We start from the raw sequence: 27863 nt of genomic DNA on the forward strand, positions 1-27863 counted from the left end.
TCAGTCGAGTGGTCCAGTTCGACTCCACACAGAAGCATGCACAGAAATAAGGAATCAGAAAGAAGCCCCAGGGTCACAGTGAACCCCCACTTCAACCCAGCTCCTTCTTTCTGGACTGAGAGGTGGCCAGACACCATTCACAACTATAAAACTGGTAAAGCCATAAAAACAGAAATGGAGGCTTTCTTATTCAGTCCCAAACCTGTCCAAAGTCCCTAGTTATTTCTTAATGCAGGAGCTCATACCACTGGCCCATGCCAATACAAATCTAGTCTTGGATGCCACAACCCAGTCTTCTCTTTGGATCTTTCCCAAAATTGCAAGGTCCCATTTTCTCAAGAAGATGGGATGAGATGCCCCTTTACTTTTATTTTAATTAGTAACATTTATTTTCCATATGAAGTTACTTACCATTAATGAATCACACTGTGGAGGTGCAAGTCACACCTTTATAGTTAAGACTAAAATAGCCTTGAAATGAAGTGTAAATTCCTGTTTCTATGGGTAGGTGGCCTTTCCATTTCACACCGTGTTAATTTTTATACCCCTGAACTTCCTATGGCTTTTTGTTCAGTTTCTTTTCTGAATAATACAACATTTTCTAAAACTGTCCGGGGTTGAACTTTTTTTCATGGTGAAACAGCTATTTTGGTGACCGATGTCCAGGGATCCTGGTTTTCTGTTAAAAAATCTCAAATTCTCTGATAAACCTTGCAAATTCTCCGATTCAAACCCTAAAAATCCATGATTAAAATGAAAGGCCACTATCTACATAGGTATCAACTGAACATCATGTTTTATTGATATATTTACAGATTTAAAACAATTTGGAAGCCTACCAGTGCCTCAGTCACTATAATAAAATACATTCTAAATGTCTCTATATTTTGGCATTTGATTTTGAGCTTTTCATCACAGAAAATCAGAGCTCTTGCTCCTCTCACTTACCAGGACGTAGGTCCAGCTGCAGTTGCTCCCCCTCTCCGCCCACACACACTCCTCCCCGCCGCTTTGCGGTGCTGAGCAATCCTGATATGCCATTGCCCCTCACTCCCAAGCCACAGCCCCCACAGCCCTGCCAGTGCCCCTCACTCCAGACCTGCAGCCTCTGCCTACCCCCCACTTACTCCCTCCCAGCAGCAGCTCCCCTAGGTGTGAGTGTGGGGTTTGTGGGTGAGTGTGGAGGGGGTGGGGTTTGTGTGGGCAGGGCGGGTACAGAAGTATGTGGGGTTTGTGGGTGGGTATCGGGTTTGTGGTACACAGCCCCCACCACCAGCACCTCGGCAGCAGCAAGCAGTGGGCCCTCGAGGTGCTCATGGCCACAGCAGGCAGAGCCCCCAGGGGCACATGCCTCTGGCTGAGTCCCATGGCCTGCGTGTGTTAGCATGGAGCTAACATGCATGTGTTAGCATGGAGCTGGCCCACAGGTATTTCTGTTAAAATGAAAAATCCATTTTTCTCTCTATTAAAAGGGAAAATCCATGGGTTTTTTCCCCATGGGAAATAGAAAACCCAGATCCCTGTTGATGTCTTTCAAAGACCGACAAAATTTGTGATGAAATTATTTTTTTTATAGATCAGATTCAATGGGGATTTATTTAGAACGAAGGCTCACTGTTAGTATTATTCTTCCTAATGGGATAGAAGGTTGAGGGTGTGTCTACTGTGTTTAAAGGGAGAATTTGTGTGTCAGGGGGGTACTCAAATCTCTAGGAGAGTTGTGATGTATGTTAGATATAGTAACAAGGAAATGCGTACCAGTGGGCACAAAAAGCAGAGGGAATGTACTGTTAAGGCTAGGAAATGAAAAGTTAAATTACCTACGGGGCTGGTAGGAATGTAGCACTCTTACCTACGTGTTTCACAGCAAGGGTTGTGTGTATTAATTTCTCTCGAGTGATGTGTAATAGACACCTCAATCCTGCTTGAAGTCCCAAAATTGCCCTGACCCCAAGACTATGAACCCTGCCTGGAGGCAACACAGCCTTAACATTGTCTCTGAAATCTCCCTTCGTCTCAGACTTGCAGCACGCCGCCAAGCTGACAGTTAATCAGAATTTGGCAGGGAGCATTTGGCAGATTGCTTCTGTAGTGGGAGGCAAAAAGAACGGACTCCATTTTCATGAGATCAAAGGTTTATATGTTGAAGGGAGACTTGGGCTCCTTACTAGCATGAAGAAACAATAAAACATGAATTACAGTTGGAGAGCATTATGCTCTAGAACATTATGCGATACTCTGGGACTTAGCAAGTTGCAGCTCATGAATACTGAGTTATGATTGATTTGTTTTCCCCATGTAGCTTCAAATCATCATTATAACATGAACTCAGTAAAGGCTGCTTTCTAATGGGCTCAAGAACCAAGCAGTGATTTCTCATCAGGTTAACTGGGAATAGGAAATCTGGCATGCTGTAGATATGCTACTAATTATGCAATTAAAAAAAACATCATTCTTTAAATTATTGGGATTTTAATATTAAGTGTTTGCCTGTTTAATGTTGCTGAGCTTCACTTTCTGCTCTGAAAGCCAGTGCTGACATTGTCATATTTTTCCAGGGCAACAAATGTCACTTCAACCATTTGGTGTTAATTTGCTATTATGAAAGTTAAAGTAGATGATGGTTTTGGGGGAGTTTTTTGTATTTACCATTAGGACACTAGCTAAATCCCAGCATATTTGACAATGATTAAGGTCACTGCCCAGTTTCAGGGGTTTTGTGGAGATATTAAGAGGTTTCCTTCCAATGGTGAAGCCTTTAGAGGGACTGGGTCCTACCAGAACTACCTCCTCTCCCCTGTCAAACCTTCCTTTCACCCTTCTTAAACAGCTTCTCTTTGCTGCTGGTTTCTGACAGTTCAAGAGGTGACCTGTAACGAAGAGCAGGGAATAGGATGGATTATGTAAAGGCAAAGGTTAGGACAGACAGGGAAATGCTAGCAAGAAGGGCTATAGAAGTGGATGAGGGAGAGAAGAAATCTTGGACAATGTGTTAAGCATTAAGGGAATTGAAGCTACTTGGTAGAAAACTAGGAAGGACAGAGAGCTGAAAGAGAGCTTGACTTTATATAAAGGAGAGGAGCAGCAACAGGGAGGAAGGTGCCAGAGTTTGGATTAAGGGGAAGCAAGATGTTAAATAAAGACATTTCCAGTTAGAACAATAGGAAAACTATACCTCATGCACTGGTATAGCCACATGGCAAAGGAATATGAGAGAATTCAGATCCTCTTGAGCAAAGCATAGAATAAAACCTGGGTGTGCAATATGTCCGCCAGCCTACTGCTTAACACGGGGAGAAGGGCAGCTGCTCCACTACCATCTTTGCCTTGTCCAGCCATGGTTTAAATGAAAGGAGTGACCTCTGGTCTTCTTTTGGAGAAAAAATGGCATCAGTTCTCCACTGCAAGAGGGAATTCAGAGCCAATCCTAAGTGGAAGGGGGTACCTAAGACCCAGTGGAATTAAGTTCCCCTATTGCCAGTGTTTCCTACTGTCTACCTTGTACAACTCCCCACTAAGCATGCCAGCTGGTATAAATGGTATAATTTATATAAATAAATATATATATATGGTATAAATCTCATTCCCATATGCCTCTTTCTCATGCATTGTACAGGGAGCTAAGGCACCTAGCTCAGAGCTGTAGAGTACATTCTGTTGGCCTGGTACCTACATATTAGCCATTGCCATTGCCATGCCTTGTCTATGCTCCTTTGTAGCTTTACTCCTAAAGTGACCTGTCCAAGGTCACACAGGAAGTCTGCAGTGAAACTGAACCAAGGTTGTCCAAATCCTAGATTAAAGTCCTAAACCCCGAACCATCCTTCCTTTTTCAATGTATGCTATAAACATCAGGAAAAATATATATACCCATCACTGGAAATGAAAATTTAACTACTGAGTTTATTTAAATCTCACTGTAATGGAAACCTTATTCCTGAGCAAGCTTGAATCATGATAAAGCACTTTAGCTTATGTGACATGACAACTAGAGTCCAATCTTCATCTCGAATAATAATTATAGATTGAATTGTGAGAGGTCTTGATAACACAGAGAATAGGCTTTGGTCTATAAAAACAATAACATCAACAGTACAAATGAAAGACTGGTTTCAGATTAAATGCATTTCAATGGAGGCATGCTTCTTTTGCCATGTAACAATATTATTGATACTGCTCTGTGCTATTTCTGGTAACCCTTGGACCTTTCCCCAACTCACAACATATCAACAGAACAAAAGGAAAAGCATTTACAGAGAGGGCAAAGAACAAGGACAACTTGTTAGAAAATATCTGGCAATTCTAACATTATAATCAATTATCTCATTCACCCAAAGACCTTCCAATGAGTTTTTCTCACTGCCCTGTCAGTCAGTTAAAAAGAATCACATTTATCCATAGATACAGTTCTTTGTTTTATGGTGCATATTGTTTCTACAAATATAACGTCATCTGCCTGTACTGAATCTGCAGGGGTGCACGGCCAGATGGCCAAGCAATTTTTTCCCCCTTTACAGCAAGATAAATGCCATAAGTCTCATGGCAGACTCCCCAGTTCTCTTATTTATTGAGCCAACTTAATGTCCAAAGAACTAACCCATATGCTAATTTTTGAGGGGATGGGTGAAGGAGGTTAAAGTAGGTCATTCTGGGAGGTTAAGTAGTTTGAATCTCATTTATGAGAAACTGGAGGCTCAGAATATGAAATGTTACAGTTAGGCCTTCACTTCCAATTAGTTAGAGCTTGAAAGACCAAGAAGAGTAAGGTGAAAGTAAAATCTCTTCAGATAAAAAAAAGTCCCGTTCTAACAGATTGCATATATAGCTGCCAGGATACTGATTTTACTAAATGCCCATTAGGAAGAAATAAAATAGCACTCCATTCAGAACAGTAAGCAGTTTGCAGAGAGAGACCTGTCTTAGGGTAAAGTGGTCCCTAGAACCAAGATCCACAAAAAGATATCTTACTGCTCCTATTTAGGCAATGGAAACTAAGCACCTACATGCTTTTGTAGCTCTGGATCTAGGAGATTTCAACTCTAATGCTTGTGGAACAAAAAAAAGATGAAAGCAATACGAAACCTAGACTCAAAGCCTTTAGATGTTTAAAAAGAATAGCAAACTGAAACTACCCTAAACTGTGACGATTTAAGTTGTCTCAATTTTGGGTGGAACCAACGCACTCTGTTTTGATACCTAGGATTAGCAAGGTAGCATGTTGCTAACGTTCCTTAATCTTATTTCGGAGGGATGGTTTTCAGTCGGAAATAAATTCATTTTCTGTGTCCACGTGCTGCTTGAGATGAACAGCAAGACTGACAGCAAGTGAGGGTTGGCAAGGAAATAACAGAGTGAAATGATCCATTGGATCCAATTTGACACTAGATTGTAACTCCCAACATTTTTTCAGGCATTTATGCTTTAGGATGCAAAGTGGCTCATCAGTCATGGAAATACCTTCTAAAGCACCTTCTAAATTACCAAAATAATTGGTAAGAGGTGTGTGGATCAGAGTCTTACAGGTCCTGCAATAAGACCGTTTAGGCTTAGACATGTGAACTCTTCACCCAACTGGGGATTCCCACCTCAGCAGAGACTTAGCAAAGCTATTCTGGAAGTCATTTATTTCAACTTCCATGTAAGAATTGCACAAAGGGACCCCCCCCCCCCACCACCTATATTTGAAAATAAAAATAATGTAGCAGAGTTATAAAATAAATAGAGGTCTTCTCCCTCTTCCCAACTTCCTATGAAACATTTAATCACCAGGCATGTGCTCAAATAGGCTTACAACTCCTATCACACTTTGACAGCAACAGAAATCCTCTTCTGCTGCCTCAGACTGTCACCCAACCAGCTCAAAGCAAATCACATTCGAGAAGCACCACCAAAGCCCATATATTCACAATATTTCACACCCTACAAAGCAGGCTGAAAAAAAGAGCCCCTTAAGGAGAGCACTCTGATGGTTATTTCCTCCCTTGTATTCCACACTACGTAGGTTTTTATACTATCCTCATCACCGTAATATCTGAATGCTTTCTATTACTGCATTAAGCAGCAGAACCAACATATGTCATGTGCTTGTTCTCTTATTTTCTCCTTAGGGGAAAAGCTTGAGCAGTAGAGCATCTTTCTTTCCTTTTTCGCTTTGTTCTTTCTTTCAGTATATACACTGCTTTGTTTTAGGTTACAAAAGGCTAGATCTAAAAAAAGCACCTTTCACTTGGAGCAGAAGGTGGCGAGTTTGGAATGGTTACTTCCTGTGGGCATTCATACCGTCGATTCAGGCTAGCCTCCACCCAAGTTCAGTCTCTCAAACAGGTGAGCTTTATCTGTCTATAGAGGGTTCTGTGCCGGAAGAACAAAGTTGATGACTCCGGTCTTTGTCCTAGAATTTTAGGCAATGTTAAATATCTTGGGCCCAAGTCATGGGTCACTTTGGCCTCGAACTCAATTCAAAAGTCAATAGGAAGGCAGCATATCAAGCAGAGGACAGGCCTGATGTGCTCGCAGGAACCGAGGTTGCTCAGGAAACACGCAGCAGCGCATTGTGCAACTCAGGTGTGCAAACTGAAACTAGATCATCCTCCACCAGAATGCAACTGAGTTCTCCACCCAAGCAAAGGGGAGAGCTTAGCACCAGTAAAGAGTGCAAGAATCGGTACTGTAGCAAGGGAGGGGTGAGCGGGGCGACTGCAAAGGGGCCAAAGCAAAGGGGCGCCAACAGCGGCCCAGCCAGGGCAGAGCCACAAGTGGCTCATTTTGGGGTGGGAGGGAAAGGGGCAGAGACAGGGGGTGGCTCCCACCATGGCGTGCACCCCAGGCAAGCATGGGGGGGGACGTGTGCCCCCCTGTACCTGTGCTCAGGGCAAAGGCGGGCTACCGCTGTAGGCTTGCCCCAGGTTCCAAACTTGCTTGCTACGGTACTGGCAAGAATGCTCTTAAGTTAAAGGCCGAACTCACCACCTGTGGATGCACACCTTTAGTCGAGAAATTGCTCTTCAGTGTGCTTTCCTCTGTCCTCTACTGTCCCATCAGTTTTGCTCCTGTTCTGCTCCAGCTAGCTGTTCTTCAGACATAACCAGATCTCATGGTGCTAATCCAAGTATTGGGCCATGATCTTGGTAGGTACTGCATATCTCTGTGATAAGTAGTGGCACTTGAGTCCATGTCTTCTGACCAGTTCCTTGAGGACAGTACATGAGAGTTAACATGGAGACTGTGCCTCGGCGCTTGCACTGAGAAATTCATTACATTTTATTTTGTCCATACCAATTTCCCTCCCCAACACAACGACACAAAGATACATCATCGGCACCCCGATTTCCAGCCCTCTGTCCTCATGCAGGGCAGAACGCCAGAGAAGGAGATCTGTTTGGGAAATGAGTAGGAAGAGGACATTTGGTGATCAAGGTAGAGACTACACAATCATAATCATCCATCATATACTCAACATCTTGCTCAAGGGGTGCAATGCTCCTGTCCTTTAGCAGACTTTGTAATTTGTTGGAGTTGCAGAAGTCTAACTGATCTAAATAAGAATGACCGATCTTTCTTATTGGCTAGACGTTGGAAAGTCTCTGACCACTGCTTTAATAAGGTGATGTTGGGGGGGGGGGGGGAGAAATGGGGAAGAAGCTTGCATACAGATTGTGATGCCCTTGATCTTGACATCTAGGACTGAAGACCTGTTACTTGTTGGAATAAAAACTACATTTTTGAAATGTTTCCACAAAACAGAATGGTACCAACTGAGCCCAAGGTAAATGTGCACACATCCTTCTCTCTTCCTTTCTTTCTCATATTCAAATCCTTCCTGAGGGGCAGGGGAAAAAAAAAAAACAAAACTGTTGAAACTCTTAAGTCCCTGTGAAATATTTTGGCCTCGATGAAACAGAGTATTTTGGCTAGACGAAGCATTCCAGCTGGCTCTAATAACTACAGTTCAAAAGAGCAAGTTTTAGAAATGCAGCTCGCGCCTCAAGAAACACAAGCCAAGTACTTAAGCATTCTTCTTGCTTGCTGTTTATATGAAAATCCTCCTCCTGGCAAGCCAAGTCAAATCCACCTGGCCAAATGAATACATCCCCCTACAATACAAAGTGCTTTGGGTCTAGTGGCCTGTGCACAGGAAACTCCCGAGTCTTCATCTTGGCTGTGGCTGATTCTTTCTGTCATCCTGGACAAGAAGGATAGAGTCATTTGTGACAATTTTCAAGGGTGCTCAGCACTCATTGATAGCTTTGCAAGTTTGGCATCTTTGAAAAGCAGGGTAGATATGAAATCAAGTCATATGTATGAAGAAAAAAAAATAATTACCAAAAATGTCCTGATTGTTCTAAATCAATTATTTTAGGGCTCAAAAGACACAGATGCAAGTTATCGCAGTAACAGAGGGAAAGGGGAAGTACCTATTTATCTAACCTCCCCCCGGCTTTGGCAACTTGAAATGGTACTGAAAAAAATAGGTTATCACCACTACCCTCAGGGCATGATAGAGTTTTAATGGATTATTATAAGGAATTTACCAGATTCCATCTGTAATAAACAGTTCTTCTTCCCATTCTATCAAAGGCTATTTCAGCATCAAGTAACACAGCCACCTCCTCTGGTGAATCCAATTTCATATCTGCAATTGTTGCTCCCAGATGGTGGATATTATCAGCCAGAAATCTGTTTTTAATAACAACCTGCTGGATCTGTATGGACTATTTCAAGAAACAGACCCCCTTCCCAGGCACAAAGTAGCTCTGTTAAACTAATACTTCACAATTATGCAAAACAGAACTATATAATATGCACTCTGTAAGACCACTCACACATTTCATTTAAAATAGCGGAAAAACAACATGCACACAGTTGCCATTTTAAGGCCAAAAGAATTTTGTTGACCTTTAAATTTAAGTAATTTATATCAATTACATATATGAGCAAAGGAGAGCTGAAGACAGAAAAAATGCATACATATATGCATCTAATCATAAGCACACAATTTTCATCACAACACATTTTCTCATCTCTTGTCAATCACAGTCCATCTCATGACTCCATAGGCCAAGCCAGAATCAGATATGTTATGGCAACATATGGTATGCCAAAGTAGAGCTGGAGCTGGAGTGCCAGCAATCAGAACATAAAACAACCTTAATTTTCTTTTAGAGGAGCTTAATTTAGACCATTTCATAGAGAAGAAAGGCTGGAAGTGACCTCAGGAGATCATTTAGTCCAACCAAGGATCAAGCCTTCGACCTTGCAGGCTTGAAGGAAGGACAGGTTGGATGAATTGACTGTAAGGTGGATAGAAAGCTGTCTGGAGCATCAGACTCAAAGGGTAGTAGTCAACAGTTTGATGTCTAGTTGGCAGCTGGTATCAGGTGGAGTGCCCTAGGGGTCGGTCCTGGGGCCCATCTTCTTCAATATCTTCATCAATGACCTGGAAGATGGCACAGAGTGCACCCTCAGGAAGTTTGCAGATGACACCAAGCTGGGGGGAGCAGTAGATATACAGGAGTGTAGGGCTAGGATTCAGAGAGACCTCAACAAATTGGAGCATTGGACCAAAAGAAATCTCATGAAGTTCAACAAGAACAAGTGCAAAGTCCTGCACTTAGGACAGAACAATCCTATGCACCGGTACAGGCTGAGGGCTGAGTGGCTGGGCAGCAGGTGTGCAGAGAAGGACCTGGGGGCTAAAGTGGACAATAAACTGAATGGGAGCCAGCAGTATGCCCTTGTTGCCAAAAAAGCTAACAGCATCCTGGGCTGCATCAGTAGGGAGCGTTGCCAGCATATCAAGCGAAGTGATTATTCCCCTCTATTTGGCAGTGGTGAGGCCACATCTGGAGTACTGTGTCTAGTTTTGGGCCCCCACTACAGAAAGGATGTGGACAAATTGGAGAGAGTCCGGCACAGGGCAAGGAAAATGGTTAGAGAGCTGGGGTACATAACTTATGAGGAGAGGCTGAGGGAACTGGGTGTATTTAGTCTACAGAATAAAAGACAGAGGGGATATAACAACAGCCTTCAACTACCTGATGGCTGGTGGCAAATGACAGAACAAGGAGCAATGGGCTCAAGTTGCAGCAAAGGAAGTTTAGGTCAGATATCAGGAAGAACCTTCTCCCTAGGAGGGCCATAAAACACAGTTACCTAAAAAGTTTGTGGAATCTTCATCCTTGGAGGTTTTTAAGACCTGACTAGACAAAGCCTTGGCTGAGATGATCTAGTTGGGGATGATCCTGCTTTGAGCAGGGAGTTGGACTAGATGTGACCTTCTGAGGTCCCTTCCAACCCTCATTTTCTATGATTCTGTCATTCTTGCTGGTATTAGCACCAGACTCTAACCAACTGAGCTAAACTGAGCTCTTCTTTAGCCACAAGTGAAAGACACTATAGAAACCTCTTCTAGGGAGTGGCAAAACTGCTTAAAATCTACATTTTCCCTGCTCTGTTGCACAGCCCTGATCCCCTCCACCATCTCTTCTGCCATACTGTATATTGTATTAAAGATCTCCCTTTAGGAAAACACATATGCAATAAATATAAGGGCATGGAAGGTCCTCTGCCAAATCCTCATGAACTGATAGCAGAAGAAATCCCTGGTTATATTTCTGGTTATAAGCAACTCTTCTAGTACAGAGGTTTCATGCGAGTCTCCTATGGCCCAGTAATTCAGGATACTCACCTAATATTCTTAACACACAATGAAGCATAATTCAACAGAAAACTGAAGGTTAACACATGGTTAAAACCTAAATGTAAACAAATTAAAGTGACTGGGCCCTGTGAATATATAACTGCCAAGCTTCACAGATTTTTAACCAAAAGTTAATTTAGGTAAGGACCATGACATCTGTACAAAATACCCAGTACACTATTCGGTGCTATTAAACAAACAACACTGCAACTTCAGCAGCAGCAGGAAATTAGATGACTGTCAACAACATTATTGAATGCCCCCGAATTCACTATTTTTGGGTGAACATGTGGTTTTTGTTTAAATTCATGTTTCTCAAGATATCACTCCATATCAGGTCAAGTCTTTTGCTATGGATATCCCTGAACTTTGCAATTAGAAAGGAAGAAATGGAGGAAGAAATGTCAGAGAAAGATTTTTTTTAAAGGCAGAATCCAGAGTCAAGCTTTTTTAGTAGAGCTCTCTGTAATGGCCTGATCAGCATCAACACGTTCCAGTTTGGGGTTTTATAACTCTGGATACAAAATCAAGTAGCACGTCTTGGTTCCACCTCTTCTTAATATGGGCTTATATACATGGATTTCTCAGTTTGTCACGTTATATTTGTGGGTGCAAGCAAAAGGAGGATTACACTGGTCAGGCCTTTACTTATGCCTACTGAAAATTACCCTACCATTTTACATGAGCTTGAGTACCCAAGTATATCAAACACGGGTGATTCAACTCAAAATATAGGAAAGATTCTTGTTTGCTCTCTGAAGTTAAGATTCTTCTATCAACCCAAATCTGTTATTTTACTGGCCATAGTATAAATTAATGCATCTTCACAGACTGATCTGCATTGAGATGCATATATATATATATATATATATATATATATATATATATATATATATATATATATATATATATATATATATCAAAGTCAGCTCCCAATTTTGTGTTTGAAATCAAACAGTCTAGGATCAGCATGCTTTGAATTTTAATAAATCCCTTCAGGGCAATCACAGGTTATGAATACAGAAGACTGATTCTGTGCACAGTGTTCCAGTGCTGTATGCTCTTAAGCTTCTCCTATTTCCTGCCCTCAGATTTAAGCATAAAACCCCCTTCTGGTTTCATTTTAGCAAAAGCAAAAAGCAAACCTCTTGATCAAAACCAAGACAACCAGTAAAACAAAGAGAAGTATCAACCATCCTATAAATCCACCGTGTAATTTGAAGTCTCTCAGGGTAACCCTCATGTTGCAATAAATGGTATACCTGCTGCAATAGCATAGCCTTTCTTCTTTCTTGTCTAGAATGACAGCATCACAGAAGAAGTGGTGCTAGCAGAAAAACTCAGCCCTGACAGACATCGCCAAGCTGCTTATAGTGAGGGAGACACCCAGGAAGGAAGATTGAAAATATCCTTCCAGGACCGTGAACAGAGAACCAGCAATTAAAGTTTCAGAGGTGGGTTGTTTTTTTTAAGGATCGCCCAAGGGCAGTTGTGCTCTTGAGTTTTGTCAGGGGGTCATTTTCTCCCCAAGGGTACCCTACTCCACAAGTCAGGATGCAAAGCAATTCTGCCCATCCTTTTAAATATTTGCAAGTTCACTGTATTTTACACTTAAGAAGCCATTGGAAACTGCTCAGAACAGCACGATGTGTACATTTAGGTTTTAAATGTGGGAGTCTAGTTAATCAGTGTGGATACTTGGGGACACAGGCTTCTTCACATCCTTGCAGTCATCTAACAAGCAATTTACTATTTTTATTTATTGAAGTAAAATTAAGTGATTGCAAGAGCAAAAGATCAATTGTGCATTAGTGTCTGCTAGGGATGTGCGAGGCTTCAAACTGTGCTTTGGATCCAGAGAAGCTTGGGATGCCAAAACATCCGAAGCAGCATGTCCAGATCAAAGCGCTGGCTTCGTTAGACTTTCCGAAGTGGTTCGGAGCTTCCGAAACGCTTCGGAGCTGCCTCAGAGATCCGGCCATAGGGTATAATGGGGAATCAATGAAATATCTATAACTTTGTTGTTTTTTGTTTGATTTAATGAAACTTGCAGGGTGGTAAGATCGGTGCAGGGCTTTGGGGGGAACTGTACCCCAAATTCCTGAAAGCAAAATTCATGTCACATGTAGGTGTTACACCACAGCAGGCTGAAAATGGCAGGGGTGGTGGCCCCTGCTGAGGCCATGAAGCTTGCCAAGTTTCAAGAAGATCGGTGCAGGGGTTCAGGAGCAACTGCACCCCAAATTCTTGAAAGCAAAACTCATGTCATGTGTATGTATTATACCACAGGGGGTGAAAACTGCAGGGATGGCAGCCCCTGGTGAGGCCACAAAGCCTGCCAAGTTTCAAAAAGGTCAGTTCAGGGGTTTGGGGGGAACCGCACCTCAAGCTGCGGACAAGCAAAACTCATGACATGGGTGACACTGGGTACATTAAAGGCGCAGCGGGGTGACAGCTGCAGGGATGGTGGCCCCTGCTGTGGCCATGACGCCTGCCAGCTGTCAAGGAGATCAATGCAGGGCTTCTGGGGCCATGTATCCCTGGCTGCTAACAGGCAAAACTCGTGACATGGGTGCTTGTGCAACTGTGTCTGTCTTGGGGCAGTTGATTGTCTGTATTGATTATTTTCTCTCCTTAATTTGTGGTTTTGTAGGTGTTAATCCTTGCTAATTAAGGTCGTTAAGAATTAATGAGCAAGGATTAACACCTACAAAACCAGACTAAGGAGAGGAAATAATCAATACAGACAATCAACTGCCCCAAGACAGACACAGTCACTTGCACAAGCACCCATGTCACGAGTTTTGCCTGTCAGCAGCTAGGGGTGCAGGGCCCCAGAACCCCCCTGCACTGATCTCCTTGACAACTGGCAGGCGTCGTGGCCACAGCAGGGGCCACCATCCCTGCAGCTGTCACCCTGCTGCGCCTTAACACACACAGGGTCATCTATGTCACGAGTTTTGCCTGTCAGCAGTTTGAGGTGCAGTTCCCCACAAACCCCTGCACTTATCTCCTTGAAACTGGGCAGGCTTTGTGGCCTCACCAGGGGCCACCACCCCAGCAGTTTTCACCCCCATGTGGTGTAACACGTGATTTTTGCTTTCAAGAATTTGGGGTGCAGTTCCCCCCGAACCCCTGTACTGATCCCTTGAAACTTGGCAGGCTTTATGCTCTCAGCAGAGGCTACCACTCCTGCAAATTTCATCCAAATCAGACAAAAAACAACAGTTATAGATATTTCATTGATTCCCCATTATACCCTATGGCCAGATTGCAGAGGTGGCTCCAAAGCTTTGGAGCCGCTTCGGCCAGGTCGAAGCGGGAACCCGGTCCGCAGCTCCAGATCGGATTGCAGCCATCTGAAGCAGCTGGATCGAAAGCCAGATCAAACAGCAGCCTACTCGCACAGGCCTAGTGTCTGCAACCTAAAAGAGTAAAAAAAGTGCATATATCATACAGAGCTGGACTGAAGAACACAATCTTCTCTCACTTCCTGACTTGAATGTGAGAGACTCCTAAATCTAAGGTAGGACCACTGAGAACTCCTGTGGTCTGAGCGTACTGATTATCTACTAGCTGTCTCCGCTTGTCTGAGAAAGATGAAGATTCAGACGTTTTGAAGAAAAGGAGAGGAGATTACGGAACTAACCTTGCTAGCAGCATCAAAATTCCTTAAACTGAGCGCACGGCTCTCAATGCACATCAGTTCTACCCTGCTTTCTTAATCCTGGACTTCCAGGCTATGTACAGACATTCAAAAAGCCCAAGGCAGAATTGATCTGTTATGCAGTTCTCTGCAAGTGGCATGGTTTAGATCGGTGCAAATCTTAGACAGGGGGGTCTGTCATTTTTAATCTAGCCTGCGTGTGTCCAACTTCCATTCTCTTACAGGTATGAACCAGTTGTGTGCACTGAATTCCTGTTCTGTTACAGGTATAGACCAGTTTCCAGTCACTTTTACTTTTATACCAGCAAAAATCTAATGTCTGTACCTGGCCCTAATGATCAACCAAGTGGGTTGAGTTCACCCGACTAATTCTGATAAGCTTTCCTGAATTAGACGGCAGGTCTACTGAAAGGAAAGACTTGCATTGATCCATCCTGGCATCCGAGCCTGACTTAGCTTATTTACATTTCAGTGCTACAAAATCTGATGAAAGACACCGCTTGCTTTATTATGCAATGAGACCTTTAATAAAAGCTTAGATGAAACAAAAGAACTTGTTGAGACCGTCTCTTACTTGAGGAAGAACTGAACCTATGCCTAATGCAAGGATACAAAATTATCCAGTGATTCAAACTCTTATCGGCTAAAGTAACCACATTCAAAACTTAGAGGGCTTTGTCTTTTAAGCAATTTCTCTTTCCGAGTAGCCTGGAGCTAAGCTATTGACCATTTTAAACCCTTGAAAATTTAAGGGATAAATTCATATCATGAGTTCAGTCAAATAGGTGATTCTAACTTGGATAGCCTTCATTTTTCATACATGTATCCTTTATGCTGGCAGGATGTTGCCAGCTCAGTGTGTAACAGTGACCTTAAGACCATTGATCCTTATAGTCATCCCTGCTCCTAACCAGTTTTAAAACTGTTCAGAGCTCATATGTAAATATAACCCTTTGTTTTTAATATTTTGCCCTTTGGATGATCCTTAATGGTAAAAGGGGCAGGCATACCATGATCTTGCTCCCCAAAACAGAGGAAGAGTTCCCCCGCTTTTAGAAAGGAAAGGAAACTTCACTCTCTTTTGCTCTCCTTTTATTAACCACTACAAGTTAGAAACTTGTCTTCTGGCTCTCTACAGTAGAAATGACATTTTAACCCTTTGCTTTTCCCTCTCCCCCAAATTATTACAATACAGATTTAAAACACTGGGAATGAGCAAAGTGTGACAACTGTTACATACCTGAGATTACAGAGACATTCTTAAATCTCAGGATTTTTATACACTCAAATTCATAGCTAATTATAGACTATACTCAAATTAGCTATATTAATAGCTAAGTTTATCGGCTAAATTTTATTGCTATTTACAGAATGCACTTAAATATAGAATACACTCAAATTAATGGGGTTTAATCAAGTTTGCCTTGATTTCTTTTGCTTTACTAGTCAGTTTTGTGTTCTCTTATACCAACAGTATGCTACAACCTTTGAGCTGTTCACATTCCCTACACCGAACTGTTTATGTATTATAGACTATTTTCATTCTGTATTTCATAAATCATACTTCACTTGGGCTTGGATATTTTTTAAACTCACTGGGTGCACGTACATATTCATTAATGCACAGTGGTTACTGTGTATTTAATTTAATGCAGTACTTGTATAATCAAGTACTAAATAAATGTGCAGTAAACAGAGTTACTGTGCAGTAGCACTGCTGAATGCTGTTTTAGTGCCTAATAATACTACGCAGCAGCATATTAACACTGTTCGTGCTGTGACGCATGACTGCGCAGTATTATTCAGCTACTGCATAGTTAGCATCTCACGTAGACGTGCCCACTGGGTCCTAATTTAAATGTCCAACTGTCCCTTTAATATATATATTTTTTAATCAGATACAATAAGAATTTGTGCAAATTCTGTAGATAAAATGCAGCCATGCTCCTAGTAATGAAGATGTTGATTCCAGCCCATCCGTAAATGTTAGCAGAACTAAGCAATGGTATTGAAGAGGACTTCTATCAAACACGGGCTTCTAACAGATCCACAGTCAAGATCATTCCATGACTCAATGACTTCATGCCTGATGAAGGGGTTTTGAACCTGAAAGCTTGCTTAATAAATATTCTCCAACTATTTGGGTTGGTCTAATAAAAGATATCAAATTCACCCAAGGAACCTTGTCTTCCATGACTCAATGCACTTGTGCAATGCTAATCAAAGCTCTTAATCACTGTGGGCCACACCATTTTGAAAATGGGATAACACCATTTAACAGGGGTGAAACATAATTAAAGGACTTTGAGATTCTCATAGTAAGGCCTTATATAAGATGCAAAAGATTTGCTTGCCCATTTCATGGCATTAAAGTGTGTAGTGTTTATCGTCTTTAGGTGATGCCTATTAGGAACGTTGCCCTGGAGGTACAAAGAGAGAGTTTGATTATGGCGGCTGCTCGTTCTCAGCTATGCAACAGCACAAACACAAAAAAATTCATCACGGGACTCTAGTTAACAGAAATGGGAGTTGCAGATATAATTTCCCAGCTGAAAATGGAATCTGTATTGACACTCTTCTGGTGCTTTTTTGGATACATTGCAAAACTTGGGACAGCCTCCTTTGCTTAGGGATCTATACAATGTGCTACACAACCTCTTTATCTGTCTGTCTCTAGGTTTGTGTTTGAAATCAAACGGTCTGAGATCAGCAGGCTTCAAAGTTCAGCAAACCCCTTCAGGGCCACCGCAAGTTAGGAATGCAGTCGGCAAGGTCCGAGTATTACGTTCCAAACATTGTAAATGCCTACATGTATCTATGTAGAAACACCTTCCTTAGCCTAGGTTAGTTCAATTTTTCAGTAAAATCAAGCTGACCAGCAAAAAAAAAAAAAGAAGATGCTGTTCTATCACCATCCAAAAACACAGTTCCAATTGTGAACTGGAAGCAACTAATTCCAAAGTAGAAATGCTGATTGTGTACTTGAGTTACATCAGGACAGCTGGTTAATAATTAAAAACTATTTTAACTTTTGTGTGGGCAGAAAATTAATAAAACATTTATGTAAAAATTCTTGAATTTCTGTTAATAAATGTGCACAGTCATCTGACCCCATCACTCTTTCCTGCCTAGGCAGGGGGTCGGACTCGATGATCTGTTGAGGTCCCTTCCGACCCTAGCATCTATGAATTTATGAATCTGTGAATCTTGGAACAAAAGGAAAGCGTCTTTTAAGTACCCATGGATTTTAAAAAGACATTTATTTAAAAAAAAAAAAAAATGAAACTTTGACATAAAGAGCCCTACAATAAAATTAATGTGCCTGTTGTATAGCCAGATCTTAATGAAAAAATATTGGTTTTAAATGTTAAACGTTAAAAAAAATGGAATGTAAAACTCTAGGATGCTTGGGTCAGAGAGGATACCTTTTATTAGACCAACTAAGACATTTTTGTCTTTGCAAGCTTTCGGGCGCGCGCACCCTTTTTCAGGCTGAGGGAAAACTAACGGTGGTAAAAGTCCCCACCGGTAAAAAATAAACTTCATTTTGCACAGAGGAAGCTGAAGGTGGATGTCTGTTCCTCTGGGTCCCTGAGAGTTTCTTTGTGCAAGTTGCTCTTTGATGTGCAGATAAGGCAGGATTTCTTCCCTGGTGACATCAGATGGCAGAAAAGCAGGGAGGTGTAGAAATCTTGCTTTGTTGTTTAGCAATGAAGCGTATCATTCCAAAAATCGGCTAAAATTTGGCATCTTCCATGTCTCAGGGATGTCTTTGATAGCCGTGTTGGTCTGAGACAAAAAGAAATGCAAAACTCTCGAACTCTTTTATTAGACTAACTAAGAAAAAAGGAAAAGGTTTCTTTAGGACTGCAATAACTGAATAAATTACAAAAAAATCCATCTGATATAACAAACACATAAGCAATACTTGCCATTAACAGACATACATATATTTTGACATGGAGGACATGGAAACATCAAGGGTGGGGGGGTGTTTTTTGTCTTCTTTTCACAGCAGACCTAGGACATATGTGGAGATTGGGTATTGTTGTGTGCTGTTCCTTGGGCATACTGTTGTAACAGAGCTGGGTCAACGAAGAGGACAATGTTTGTGAAAGTTTTTCGAAAATAGTTTCTCTTTTCCTCACCCTAAGGAGAGTAGCAAACAGAGCCTCCCCCTGCCCCTTAATACACTGTTACGCAGCATCCAGTCTGAGTTAGACGGTAAACTCCTGTTAACAGGAACAAATTCTTACTCGTCTAAAATGTCATTTATAACTATGCTACTTAATAAATTATATAGTCACATGGTTTGATCTTGCCTCCATCAGAAGCAATGGCAGCTGAGCTACAAGCAAAAGCTACTGTTTTGTTTTGGTTTTTTTTGTCAGCAGCCTTAAAAAGGAAAATGTTCAACAAATTTGATGCCCCACATGTAAAAAATCTTCTTTTTTCTTTTTTTTTTAAAGTAACCAGCATCAGGCAGTGACGTCTGGGCCGATAAACTTAGCTATCATTAAATCCTTAAAAGGTAGCTGGCCATTTTTTTCTGACAATGTCACTTTCTAGGCAGAACTGCCTCAGCAAAAATGCAGTGAATGAATAATCTCTCTACAAATCCACTGAGACCTAAAAGTGCTATCTTTCTTTCCAGTAAAGAGAAGTTCTCTAGTCTAATGCTGTTATCTTTTTAAATCTGGTACATTTTAACTTTGTTAGAAAAGAGTTTGTGTTGAAACATTCAAGAGCTGAGCTTTCTCTAAAGTTCAAGAATGCTAAAGTTCAAAAACCAAGGATTTTGCAGTTTGGTCCATCCCTATATTAAGTTAGAATGAGGATTAAGTCTCCCTCATGAGGAGTGGATTCTCTGGGCACTCTGTAGCACTATTTTAAACTGCTCATGTAGTTCATCTTGGATTTATGCTGCCCAGAATTTATTTAAAAAGGAGATTTCCATTTTGTTAGGAGGTTAACAGATATTATTATTATATTACAGGCAACTGTCAATCCTCTGAATCATGGTGTATACATAGGGGCTAGAGATAGACATTCAAAAAGCCTGAACCTGAATTGATTCAATCTTTGCAGGTTAGTCTAACCTGGCTAGGCTGAATCAGTCTGTAACCATACGGACATCCCCTCTGGACTGAGGAAGTGCAGGCACAGCTAGAGGTCAGGGGGCACTAAAGCAGCCCTCCCCCCACATCCACAGTGCTGAGCTGAAGGGGGCATGGCCAAGCCCATGATTAGGGAGGGATTCCTCCCCCTTACTGCTCCTCTGACCAGCAATGGAGCCAGCAGGGAGTTGATAACACAGCATTTACTTACACAGCAGGGAGTTACACAGCATTTATCAGGCCATTAGCAAAACAAAAGCCACTCTCATTAGTTCAAGCTCTTCTTAAACAACTTTTTCCAAGGAAGGAACAGAGGGCCATTACCAGCTGACCTGTTGATTAGTTCCAAAAAGCCCTAAGCGGATTCTGTCCTGCCTGCCTTACACAGACACCTCTCAGCAATCTAGCATACCGCATGCTGGCTATGGTCCATGCTGTGGAAGAGAGGAGGGAGGGATCCCTACTTGAGCAGCGAGTGCAGGGTGGGGGGACAGATGGGGCAGGGGGAAACCAGGCAGACCCTGTTGTGCCTGCAGTCTCTGCCAGAGCTCCAGCCAGGGAGCAGAGGGGAGGGGCCATCTCTGCTGTGGAGCCGAGAGAACCACACAGGGCTACAAAGCATCTAGGATGCCAGGGGACTCTGGTTTAAGTTAAACCAGGAAGGTGTTTGCATAAATCGGTTTGACCCAAATCAGTTAAGTCTGATATTCCATTCAACCATGTTTATCTCAAACCGGTTTCAACCATTTTCAAACTAGTTTATGTGCACTGAACATCTGTTCTGTTACAGGTTTAAACTAGTTTCTGATCACTTAAGCCAGTTTATGTGTAATGTGTGTCCCTAGCCAAGAGGTCTAGTCAGGTAATGAATCCACTTGTGGCTGACAAGCCCAATTTGAGAGCGACACAGCTTGTTACAAGTTTCACAGATCTGTGTGTTGTCCGAGTTGGAGTCCAAGTTTACAGTATGCTGCTTTCTTCTTTCTCGCTTGGCTTCCATCCTTTGGATCAAAGCAGGTTCATATTGTGCTGCACCTAGCACCAGGTGTCCCCTCCAGATTGGACAAGTTTCTGCACATTCCTCCCAGCTTTCTACACTGATGTTGAACAACTTCATATAATTTTTGCATACATCACAATACTGGCATAGAGGACAATGCCACTTTCTAGAGCCATCTTGAATCTCACTATACAAAATATTCTCTGGGGATACAGTCTCTTCTCATTCTCCAGACACAGCCGAGCCATTGCAAACTCCTCTTCTTGATAGTGGTTTCCAAGTGCGTCAGTCTTGTGTGCGCCAGCACCTCTCTGTCTGGTATTTTGTCTTCTCACGTTATTTTCATGATCTTACACAAGCATCTCATATGGAAGCTGTTCAGTCTCTTGATGGACTTTTGCATATGAAGTCCACGTTTCTGAACCATAAAACAGGGATGTCACCATACAAGTCTTGTAGATCCATGTCTTCACCTAAGTTGATAATTTGCTGTTATTCCGTGCCTATTTCTGTAATTGCCCAAAATTCTTAGCTGCTTTTCCAATTCTGTTAGTTCAGTCTGAAGGTCAAGATTTTTGTTTCTTGGGTTCCATGATCAGCAAAAGCTGTTGGCAATACCAAGAGATTTACAAATCCAAAGCCAGGATTTCAACTTCAATCCCATGTCCCATTCCTGTGCCATAATAGCAAGGCCATCTATGAGTTCCTAGCATCCCCATATTCATTCCAGTTTGCATTGTTTATAAGCCTGATGTATATCCCCGCAAGCCTTCCCTGTCCCTAACCTAGCTGCTTCCTCAGTTGTGTGCTTTCCTCTAAGTAATTCTTTTGAAACACAGATGAACAACTACAGAAAAATCTAAAACAACAACAAAAATTACACAATTAAAGGTCATTTGCTTTCGATCAGAAACATCAATATTTATTTTACTGTTGAGACTCCCGCATAACAGTCGATGTCTCTGGCTATAGTTCGAACACCATCACTTCCACCAACAGATCCCCGTCAGTTTAGCAGCTAATGTATTGCTGGTGGAGAGTATTTGACATTTGCTGCTTCAACTTTGACTCTTTAAATAAAATAATAATTCCTTTGACAGCACTGAGATGATTCCTCCAGGTGGCACAGAAATAGATTAAGTCATCTAAATACATTCTTAGAACTTGGCATGACATGATTTAACTGCATTTGCTTTAAAAAAAAAAAAAAAGTGAGAGATGGCCGATTCCTTAGCTAGGAAAAATGTGGATTTACTACATGACTCTAGGCTAAAGTCATATTAATTTTGCTCATAATGTAGTATATGCTGGCACTAAAAGGAATTGCTACAAAAGGTTCAAATCTTAAATCAAGCACTGCTTCAGATAAGGTCATTAGTGACAGACTGAAATGTCGCAAAGATTTGTTGCCCTAAACGATATATGTTCATAATGGGGGGCAAAAAAAAAAAAAAAAAACTCACAAAACACCCATGATGGATCACATGACCTGTATTAAATTGCTTACTATTGCCATTGGAGTCTTCTTGGATCTTGAACCAATAATTGCTGCAACTTAAATTCTTCTTGCTTTTTTGTGGCTGCAGCAAGAGTTCAGCTAACCAGAAATTCTGCTCATGAAGTCAAAGCTTTCCCTCAGATTTTCCCCCCATTGCTCTATTGTAGATTCTTCAGATGCACTTACATCCTTCAAGAATTTTTCACTTCTGCCTATTGCTAAGGCATCAGTTTCTCTCTGCACATTCACCCTGGGAGATTGCTGCAGTGCAGGGAGGGCTCAGCTACCCAATATGGCTTTGAAATTTTGCTGTGCTGGAAGCTAGGGCCCAGGATGAGGACCGTCAGATAGTACTGAGCTGTGTTCCCGTCACATTTGCCTGGAGACATACTGTAGATTCACAATGTAATAGCAGAGGAATCACTGGCTCAATAGGCTTACTCCACATTTACACCTATTAGTAGTATTCAACCTATAGAATGGCTACTTACAAAAACAAGTGATAGGATAATAGGATGAACATAGCATTTCATCTGCTGTGACCCTGGGTAGAAACATCTACATTAGACTTTCTCTGAGTTCCATACAGGTTACTACACATACGAGAACCAAAAATCTGCAAAGCAATTAACTGGCTCTTTCCTACGTAGGGCAAGGCTCACTTCACCCGTTGCTAAAATACAGCTGTGTCTGTTCTGAAGTGTTCTACCATGTGCAATAAAAATGCACAGTTTAATAACAGGATGAAGAACGCGGGATCCCACTGACACTTCAAGAGCAGTTGGGTGGGGGGGAGGGAGAGAGGACAAAATGGAATTAGTTAAGTTAATTGGATGACATTCTATCGGGATCATCTCTTGCAATAATGACTACATAAGAACAGAGAAAAGTCGTTAGCCGTATTAGTCAAGGTCAGCAGAAGGCAGGGTAGATTTGCCCCTTACAAACCAGTGAGCCTCAGCCTTCTTAGGCTTGAGGCACCCCTAGATAGACTTGAGGCACCCCAGGTTAGACTCAATGCACCCCTCAGAAAATGCCATCCCTGAGTTTTCCCTCTTCTTTGACTACAGAAAAATAATAGAGCCTTTTTTTCTGCTGCGAAGCACTCAGAGAGACCACAACCAAGCATTTCTTTTTGAAATCTCTGGATTTATCTTGTGAATTGTGTTCATAAACCTAACAGTGCTAACCCTGTGTGGCACCCTGAAGCACCCTTGAAAGGATCTCAAGGCACCCCAGTTGAGAATCCCTGTTATAGATTAACTAAATCAGAGATGCACAGCATAAGCTTTTGTAAGCAGTGGTGTTTCTTCATCTGATGACAGCATCTGATGAAGGAAACCCACTGTTTCCAAAACCGTATGCTATGCACATCCAAGCATTTTATGTTCATTATGTGCAGGGTGAATACAAAAACAGATGCCAATGCCCAGAAATGGTGCCACATTTTTCTAAGCACTGATATCTGCCTCCTTATTTTCCACCTTTGAGTCCAGCAGGAGCTTGTTAAGAGAATTAACAGTATTACTACAACAGTTTTCTTTACTGATTTCTCTTCTCCCTCCCCTCCCCCATTTTTAAGAAAAGCTATAAAAAGTCAAAAGATAATATTGGTAACACTTCAGTATTGTACCCTAGAGTATCCTCTGTTCAAATTATTGAATATTCTAGCAAGCTGCCTATGTGAGATCAAAATCATTTTACTGTGGCATAAAAATGAAGTGAAATCCCTAATATGAAAGAAATGTTACTAAATTGTATTAAAGACATTTGTTTCAGCAAAAATATTATTTAAAAACTGTAGCAAACTGGAAATGTGAGCAATATATTAGTTAACAGTGAAGTTACTGTTCTGCTATATAGTATGCAAGCTGATTAGTAACATCCTATTATTACCTCTTTATTTCAGGCATAAAGCAGCTACATTACAGTGCATTATTATGTAAACTAAGACTACTGAGCATAAGGATTTCATTTCCCAGCTTGAACATTTCCGAGTCCAAGGTGCTCTTTACCATTTATTTGTGCAGGAGAACAAAGAGGGAACGTAGTCTCATCATAAAATGAGAGCACTGGGATCAAGGCTTATAAGCACACTTTATATTTGCACCTCTTATTTAATATGTGAACATACACACAGTTAAATGCATGCAGGTAAATTCCTCTCTCTCTCTCAAGGATAGTACAATGTCCCAAGCTAGAAACATATTGAACCGAATTTAATGGCACTCTGCCAGTAATTAATCCAGTCCAATGTTATTAATACATAAAAACAGTCGTGCCGATCAGTTTGGCAAGTGTTGTCTGCTTTGTTCTTGATATTTCTACTCCAATCTGTGCTCTATATGCATCAGTGAAGGAGTAAACCTAGTATTATCTTGTACTTTGCAACTGAAAACTGAAGGCACTGACAGATATGCAGCTTCCTAATCTAACTCATGGTGCTTCCCAGAAAGCACCATGAGTTAAGCTGACTCTCCCAACCCAACAGACGTTCACTGCTGGCTCAGGAGGGTAAAGAATCAAGCTTCACTTTGAAGCCAATCCAGCAAGACAGATTGTGAGTCTTCAGCCTCTTCCTTTAGCCCTGCACCCCACTGTCCCAGTTCCAGTGCCATTTCAGGATAGGAAGGGGAGAAAACAGAGAGAGGTTCATTCTGGGGTTTGCCCAGCCTGAGCTGGAGGCGGGGTGGGGAGGGGTGGATTAGAGCCCCCTACCTCAGGGGAGGGCTCCGATCCACCCCCCTCAGCACAGGCTGGGCCAACCCTAGATGAATCTCCCTCCCCCTCCTTCCATCCTGAAGTCAGCACTGGGGATGGGGCTGAGCTGCTTCAGCCCAACCCAGCTCCCGGCATGCACTAACAGAAGTTAATGAAGGGGCTCCACTTTGGAGTGCCTTCATCTGAACCCTCATGTAACGAGGGTTCATTTATTGTGCAATTGGGCATTTTTTAAAGCACTCTGCAGCCATGTACTTTGGTCAGCGCCCAGTTGCAGAGTGATTTCAGTGGCTGATTGCACAACAAAATGTCACTTCTGTCAGCTCCCTTAAATTCTGGCTTCCTGTGATTTTTGCCACAGCATTTTGGTCTAAGTCTCCCTGTGCTAGAATTGACTCGGGTGCCCCCAAATTGTGTACCGCTAACCTCGCTGTCACTCAAAACCCTGCAAGCTAACGTATGTTTTTTCCTGCTGGTCTGGAACGCACTGCAAGACAAATATGTTTATTTCCTAGCATGGTGGTTCCAAATACTCAGGCTCTTTCATTAATATTCAAGCATTATATTGCAGCACATTTGGAAAACTGTTGTGATCATAGGCAATGACCCTGCGGTATGAAAGCAGCATTCCCAGCACAAAGGGCAAAGGTTCTGCAGAGAAGCTGTCACCTCCAGCCATAAGCAACCTGCCAACCTAACCCTGGCTGGCACCTATCCCCCAGCGTGACTGGTATACCACCTTCTGTGTAGGCTCTCTGCCATTTAACATATGAGCTTTAGTGTTCACAGCCAAATGATTATGCATGCGCATCCATTTTGGATGTTAAGGGAAGGATTCCAAGCAGTGGAAGCCAACACAGCTTTCTCTCCTGAACTTTCAACACCTATGGTTCATGGGATGTGGGGCTGCTATGCTGATCCAGAAGTAGATTAATTTGAAAAACTCAGAAATAGCTCCGGCAGCCGCTTAAGGTGGATTTTGTGTCCAATAAAATAGAATTACCACCCCGCAAGGGAAGGGAGAGGCAGAAGTGATTTTGCTCAGTTGCCAGACTTTGGCAGACTAGGTTGAAATGCCCACTGAGGAGAGTTATGCTCTTCCAAACTAAATGCTTTGCTCTGCATATGAATATACAACTCAGCACAAGCGTGGCCTGAGCCACTGCCGGAGGGAAATGGGGGGGAGGCTAGGTTCCAAAGGAAAAAATGCCTCACCTTAAGGTATGTGGCATAAAGATAAATACTCTACACAAAGTGTTCCTCTATGGATAGAAGAGGTCAAGATCAACACTTCTCAGCTGTGTCTAAAAAGATAAAAAACAAAGGATGGCTTGCTCTCCCATGGGGTATTTGGAAGAAGAACCTAACTGTTCTTACATTACACCAGCAGTGCTCAACCCCTGGCATGCAGGCCAAATCTGGCCCAGGAAGCCATGTCATCTGACCTATATGGGGAATACCATGGTTCAAAAATGTGGTGGTGGAGGTACAGTAGCAGCTGATTGCTGCTCCCCTGCTACCAAATTTCTGGACCAGTGAAGAGCCCTGCAGACTGGATAACATGGCCCTTCAGATTAGATTGAGTGAGGCTGATGGGGGCCTGATCCTGGTGTGCAGAGCCAGGCAAAGATATCATAGGGTGCACAGGGCTTGATCCAGCATGCAGTACTCATCCAGTCCATAGGGCCAAAAGGTCGAGCACCACTGTCTTACACCAAAGCTGTCCAGCTGGTAGCCCAGAGGCGCAGCCTGCAATGGGTTAATGTGCAGTCCCTGGGCTCTCACCTGGCCCCTGCTCCGCACCCATTGCTCCGACTGCGTACCTGCAGAAGTCTACAAGGCTGGTGGTGAGGAACTGAGATTGCAACTCCATGAATTTATTCTATGGATTTGGAAGAATAAAGAGATCCTTGGGACCTCAAGGAATGCCAACATTGTGACTATCCTGAAGAAAGAAAATAAGTCTGTGCATGGAAACTATTGAGGTATCACCCTCCTTTCCACATCAGAGAACATCCTTGTCCACATCCTCCTGAACCATGTTCTACCTCTTGCTAAGGAAGTCCTGCTGGTATCTCAGTGTGGTTTCAGACCGTCCCATAAGACAACTAACACAATCTTTGTTGTCTGCCAGGTCCAAGAAAAGTATCAGGAACAACATGTGAAGATGGACTTGAAAGCCGGACTTCTAAATGGAGCTAACTGCAAATTTAATGATGGATCAGTCATTATCACTATATAACTTCCTGCAGCTAGACTGATTATATATGGTGGACTTGGTAGAACACGAACAGTTATCTTAATTAGAAAAGCAATGCAAGAAATCCATGAAAATTTTTCTTTTCATTAATTAAAACCCTATTGAAAGTCTAGATGCCAGATACGGTAATTAACAATTAAATATCTTCCTTCTAAGTCTCCCTTCCTTAGGGGTGATTATCTGCTGACACTTGTGTTGTATTCCAGATTTAATTTAGATTGTTAGATCATTAGTGCAGGGATTCTGTTTATTAATCTGTTTGTAAATTGGCGGGCACATCACTGATGTTGTATAACCATGGGTACCACAAACTACTCCCTCTGCCTACTCAGGATGCGTCCACAATCACAAGCCAGCACATGTGTTACCAGTGGAGAATCATCATCCTCTTCTGTCCCAGGGTAGCTAAAGAAAAAACAGGTCAAAGGCCAGAGATGGTAGGACTAAGAAAGAACCTAGTGGAGTCCATAGCAGAGTATACTGGCATTGCTGTTAGAGTATGTTTTGCTCACGCACTTCTCCCTCCTGTGCTCTCTGCTCCAGAAACATTAGCAACTAGCTGAGTAGTCACTAGCAGTACTGTTCCACTAGAGCCATATTGTTGCTATAGGGTTAAGCAATGCAAGCAAGATTTGACACTAGGACCATGCCAAAACTGAAAGCCATGATCTTCATCTCACATATTTGGAACAGACAGAAGGAGAAGATAGTGGATGATACAAAATAAATTATTGAAATGGGTTTTGCTACTAAAAATAATATACTGTGAAACTTTGTGTAAAGTGGAAGAAAACTGTTCATCTCATGGGCAACAAAATTTCTAGGAATAATTAACTGTATGGATACTACAGCTCTGCAATTTTCTCAAATTATCAAGTGAAAGAAATAATCCTCTACCAGT

At 42.1% G+C, this 27863-nt stretch overlaps 1 long non-coding RNA gene across 5 annotated transcripts in view; it reads right to left on the reverse strand.

Annotated features, from left to right (window-relative positions):
- LOC132252086 (uncharacterized) overlaps window positions 1-27863 on the reverse strand; it is a 189180-nt gene that overhangs the window by 127829 nt on the left and 33488 nt on the right. For 3 of the 5 annotated variants that reach the window (XR_009463812.1, XR_009463813.1, XR_009463811.1), the window contains exon 3: window positions 6967-7189. The exons of the other annotated variants lie outside the window; for them this stretch is intronic. This is a non-coding gene — a long non-coding RNA (uncharacterized LOC132252086). The remainder of the gene's footprint in view (window positions 1-6966; window positions 7190-27863) is intronic. 5 annotated transcript variants of the gene reach the window in all.

This window comes from Alligator mississippiensis, chromosome 8 (genome assembly GCF_030867095.1).
Source record: "Alligator mississippiensis isolate rAllMis1 chromosome 8, rAllMis1, whole genome shotgun sequence".
Classification (NCBI taxonomy): Eukaryota; Metazoa; Chordata; order Crocodylia; family Alligatoridae; genus Alligator; species Alligator mississippiensis.